Below are 5,938 nucleotides of genomic sequence, written 5' to 3' on the forward strand. Positions count from 1 at the left end.
GTGAGCAGGGAGAAATCGACGATGACCCATATAGACGACCTTCTTACAGTGCTTCAAGTACATGCTGTCTGTGTCGTCTAAACAGTGGGTGCATGCCCGATATCCCTTATTTGTCTGTCCTGAAAGGTTACTCAATGCAGGCCAATCGTTGATGGTTACGAACAACAGTGCTCGTAGATTAAAGATCTCTTGTCTATCCTCATCCCACACACGTACACCTTCTTCCTTCCAGAGCTGTAAAAGGTCATCAACCAACGGCCTTAGCTACACGTCAATGTCGTTGCCGGGTTGTTTTGGGCCTTGGATAAGCGCCGGCATCATAATGAACTTCCGCTTCATGCACAGCCAAGGAGGAAGGTTGAACATACAAAGGGTCACAGGCCAAGTACTATGACCACTACTCAACTCACCGAATGGATTGAATCCATCAGTGCTTAAACCAAACCTTATGTTCCTTGCTTCACTTTCAAAGTCTGGGAATGTTCTATCAATTGATCTCCACTGTGCCCCATCTGCGGGGTGTCTCAGCATCTCATCTTCCTTACGGTCTTCTTTGTGCCATCGCATCAACTTAGCATTCGCCTTGTTCCTGAACAAGCGCTTCAAGCGTGGTATTATAGGGAAATACCACATCACCTTCGCGGGAACTCTCTTCTTGGGAGACTGCCCCTCGACATCACCAGGATCATCTCGCCTGATCTTATACCGCAGGGCTTCGCAGACGGGACAAGCATCCAATTTCTCGTATTCATCACCACGATAGAGGATACAGTCATTAGGGCATGCGTGTATCTTCTGAACATCCAATCCGAGAGGGCAAATAATCTGTTTAGCTTCATATGTTGTGGACGGTAATTCATTATTCTCGGGGAGAATCTTCTTGACAATGTTGAACATCCCCTGAAATGCCTTATCGGACACACCATTTTTTGCCTTCCATTGCACAAATTCTAGTGTCGTACCTAGTTTTTTATGGCCCTGCTGGCAACCTGGGTACAACAATTTTTGGTGATCATCTATCATGCGCTGCAACTTTGCTGCTTCCTTCTCAGTTTCGCAATCTCTGTATGCATCTCGTATCACCTGACCAAGGCCATCAGTAGGGTCATTTTCTGCAAACTCATCTTCATCAGCCTCGCCCATTGTAGTACCTGCAAAAGCTTGGCCTGCAACCCAGTCCGGAATGGTGTCATCTTCCTCCTCCTCCTCGCCATCTTCCATTACAACCCCTAGTTCACCGTGCTTGGTCCAAACCAAATAGTTAGGCATGAAACCGTATTTAAACAAGTGGCTGTGAATAGTCCCCCAGGAATCCTTTGAATACTCCTTCCTGTTATTGCATTGGAAGCATGGACAACATACAAACCCATTCTCTGGCTTGTTCGCTTTTGCCACTTCGAGAAAATAATGCAAGCCATCAATAAACACCTTGCTCCGCCTGTCTGCATTATACATCCATTACCGGTCCATCTGCATCGTATTACGCATGAAAATGGATTACACTTGACAATGGATTACGCGTGAAAATCGATTAAAGATCCAAACAACATGGTACAATACAACAACATGAAGATCCAAATACACATATTTAAATTAAAGTCCCAAACACTGCATAAGTTGTTCAACTTGAAGACCGTGATCATCTCGCGAGGATGTCCTCAACTGGGCGGCACCGGTATTCGTCATGAAAGAGGTTAGATGCTACGGAAAAGGGGACACGGTCACGATGTCCGTATCCACTCTTTCTCGTAGAATCGAACCTCCTTGACATACGTTGCTTCTCGGTGGAAAAAATCCTCGGAGAGATGAACACGGTATGCAAGTTCAACAAGTAGCAGAAGTCATCTATGTACAAAAATTCTTTCCTTACCACTACAGAAGTTGTTGAACTTGAAGACCGTGTTCATTTCGCGAGGATGTCCTCAGCTGGGCGGCACCGCACTTCGTCATGAAAGAGGTTAGATGCTACGGAAAAGGGGACACGGTCACGATGTCCGTATCCACTCTTTCTCGTAGAATCGAACCTCCTTCTTGACATACGTTGCTACTCGGCGGAGAACATCGTTGCAGAAATGAACACGGTATGCAAGTTCAACAAGTATATGGATTTAAAAAACCATATTGAATTTGATAAGATAAACCGTCTAGACAAGGTAGCATCATTTTTAAACCACTGAAATAATGCATACTATATATGACACATCAATCTCCCTCACATTCTAGCTCAAAATACCTCTCCATTTTTCTACTTCATCATCACATTGTAGCAAATAATCTTTCCATCTCCAAAGCATAAATCAAAGCATAACACAAGGATGAAGTAGCAAACCTTCGCAGCACTTGTTGGCTGAGTCAAATTCCCACGAAAATGAGGGAAAAAACTTCGGGCAGCACCTCCCTTGCTTGGGCACCACCGGAGAGTAGGTGAAGCTCAGCTCTCTATCAATGTGCTGGACTGCTCGGGCTGGAGGAAGAAGAAAGTCTCTGTCTCGGGATATAGTGGGGGATGAGTTTTTATCCTGGTTAAAAACTCCAACCGAGACAAAAGGAAACACCTTTTGTCCCGGTTGGAAGTTTATCCCGGTTGGAGGATCCAACCGGGATAAAAAGGTCCTGCCACCGACGCCCCCCAGCTAGCCGTTGCAACCGGGACTAAAGGGGGGCCTTTAGTCCCGGTTGCAATTACCAACCGGGACTAATGCTCCCCTCCAAATTCCCGCACCCCGGCGCACCCCCTTTTGTCCCGGGCCAACTTTAAACCGGGATAAAAGGGGGCGGATCGAAAGTCAGTTCTCTACTAGTGGGTGGAGAGCCAAGCAAAGATACTTTAGGCTTGTCTTAGTTGAAAGAAGTAGATAGCGCGGCAGGGAGGGAGTGAGGGACCGTCAGTGGAAGGCCTTGTTGAGTTGTTCCTTGTGGGACGAAAATCAAGAGCCTGATTGGTTCGGTTCTGCTTCGTGCCAAGCTAAAATTAGGACATGCCAAAATTAAGGCTCACCAAAATCAGGGTATGCTAAAGTTAGAGCAAAAAATTTTGGTATTTATTTGATTTGGTGGCAATGTATGGCAACCAATACTCTCCACCCTTTTAAGTTTTAGAAGTCTAATGATTTGTCTTAGTTTTGGCTATAAACATTGACATATCAATTTTTGGTAATGAACCAATTGATAGACAAAGTTTTTAGGGCATGCCAAGATTTTGATTCGGCAAAAATTGAAATCCAACACCCTAATTGACTGATTATATTTACTGGAGCAATTTTTTTTATGAGAAAACTGGAGCATGTAGAGGCGGCCATTGGAAACGTTCCAAGGATCAAATCCAATTGGGCCTTGGGCTGCATTTTTGGCCTTACAAGGTACCGCTAGCCCAGAAGTTCAGATTCGTCCCAACCGGGACAGAGCCAACCATTGGTCCATTGCTACGCTACCCTTGCCCCCATCAGCTTCTCCCCTGCTGCAGTTCTGGCTGCTGTCGATGTGTCAAGAACGCAGCGAAAGGAGAAGAACGCGCGCCAACCCTGAGGTACGACCCAGGGATTGGCGACCTCTTCTTTTCTACCTAGACCCCAGTCAACATCTGTCTCCTACGCATTTTTCATCTGTTCATCGCCGTCCGGGTTCGCTGCACGCCGAGCGTTCGTGCAAATGCCCCAATGGAGCAACGAATCCTCAGTTCGGTAAATGCTGTGCTGATACTTTCGCTCGTCAGGTTCTTTTGGTCGATGGCGACGTTCCCTGCTGGACGTTGCCGATGGCTACCTCCGGTGGAAGGAGTCGGTGGCTCGGTGCCCCTACGCCTGCACAGCGTCGGCGTCGCCCGACGAACCACCGCCGGCTCCGGCCCCGGAAGAAGACGCTGCTGCCGCTGCGGCGGCAGCCAAGAAGTTAGCCTGCGACGATGCAGTGTATTGCATCCACACCCTCTACAAGCTCTCCAACCGCATCTTCCCGGACTATACGTCCGACGTGGCACCGGCAGGGCGCTGTGGCAAGCCGTGGCATGCACCTAGCCAAGTCCTTGAGATCTGGCGATGGTGGCATGAGCATGAACAGGATGTGGAACATCTTTGTTTGACGTTATTTTGTCTCGGTTGGGTCTGATCTATCCCTCGCAGTAGTAGGATGATGTCATGGAGCCGATGTCTATGCCCGCGAGGCCTTGCTACTGTGTTCTAGTCTTTTAAGTTAACAGGTCAAAGTTAATGTCCTCTCAGCCATACTGTCTTGGTTAAGTCTGATCTATCAACTCATGACATTAATTAGATTTGTTAGTTTAATTAATATGCATATGGTAGACAAGTTACCCTTTAATGGCTATTGCTTTAATCTTTTGCTATCTTAGCCCGTCGGCTCGTACAGCCGATGACACATGTCATTAATATTTCTGTTTTATTGCACCACATGATTACATTGAAATTAAATCTGATGTTAACGGTGTTTATTCAAAGTAACGCCACTGATGAGCTCGAAGGCTTTGTAGCCGATCGGCTTAGGAATTTAATGTTTTCCTTGTCAATTACATGTCAAATTGGCTGGCACGCCATGCATCTTCGCGAGCAGATTTGCAGCCTGCACTGGAGTTAAGAAGATCTCCTAGATCCTCACGTGCTGCTGATGCAAAAATCCGAAGCTCAGATTTTGCGTCAACAATATGTATAACCCATTGAACAAATTATGGGTATTTGGCAGTACAATGGATTGTCCGGATAGCAAAGTGGACATTTTCTTTTTATTGAGTGACATAGGTGTTTTATATAGGGTAGGAGTATTTGTGATAAGTAGAGTCACAACTCACAATAGTAATTAAATATATCCCAGAGATAAGATGGTATGGTATCGAAAACGATTATAATAATGGATCCTATCAAATCTTATGTTGCTATAACAGCCGGATCCTTTAATCAATACCCCAATATTACTCAATTAAAGTATCTTTCCATTATTGCCACCAAAAAAGTATCTTTCGATTAGTTATGGTACATTTCCATCAGCTGTGATCTTCCTGGCCTCGTGCACCACCAAGGAGAGCACGCCCGCCTCTTCTTTCCGAGATCGTGCCTGCCAGTTACTTTGATCAATGGCGTCACTCCCCAGCATCACGCCGCTGAACGGCTATGTTAGCTACCTCCGGTGGAAGGAGTCGATGCTCCTGCTCCTCAACACCGCCGGCGTCGCCCACGTCCTCTCCGAGGACCCGCCGTCGTCGTCAGGCGACGGCGCCTCTCCCGAGGCGGCGGTGGCGGCGGCGGCCAGGAAATGGGCGCGCGACGACGCGGTGTGCCGCGGCCAGATCCTCGCCGCCTCTCCGACGCCATCTTCCCCGACTACGTCCGCCACAGCACCGGCAGGGCGCTGTGGCGGGCCGTGGCGCGCACCTACGACGTCGGCACGCCGCCCTCCGTCTCGTGGCGGAAGTTCACCGAGTTCGAGTTCAGGCTCGACGGCTGCGGCGGTGGCGGAGCCCCGCCGCCGTCGTTCCTGGAGCAGCTCGCGCACGCGGAAGCGCTGGGGCTCGCCGGGCAGCCCTCGTCGCACCGTGATCTCGTGGACTACACGCCGGGCAAGAAGCTCCCGCCGGACGTGGCGAGTCGCGCCACAGTGGCATTGAGCGATGGAGCGTAAGCGTGAGCATGGACAAGGCATGAGAGGCTGCTCGGGCCAGGGAGAAGAACCGCATCTCCGAGGAAGACGAACTCAACGTGCGGGCGGCAATGGCGGAAGATGAAGAGAAGGGCTGGGTGTGCTGCAACTTCGGCAATAATACAGGTTCCAGAAACAGCAGGGCTTGATCATGGCATTCGCGAGCTGTTGCCTCTTAGTCTGCTTGTTTATCTCAATCCTTTGATTATCCTGATAATGCTATTTTGTATAGTCTAAATAAATGCTCCCAATATGTTCTGATGAAATTGTTTATGAAGAGGTATTATTCATCAAC

The 5,938-nt window shown here is 48.3% G+C and overlaps 1 pseudogene; it reads left to right on the forward strand.

The window, feature by feature from the left end:
* Positions 1-5,080: 5,080 nt before the first annotated feature.
* LOC140223233 (uncharacterized) lies at positions 5,081-5,625 on the forward strand (annotated as a pseudogene).
* Positions 5,626-5,938: the final 313 nt, after the last annotated feature.

Source organism: Setaria viridis, chromosome 6 (assembly GCF_005286985.2).
Source record: "Setaria viridis chromosome 6, Setaria_viridis_v4.0, whole genome shotgun sequence".
Classification (NCBI taxonomy): domain Eukaryota; kingdom Viridiplantae; phylum Streptophyta; class Magnoliopsida; order Poales; family Poaceae; genus Setaria; species Setaria viridis.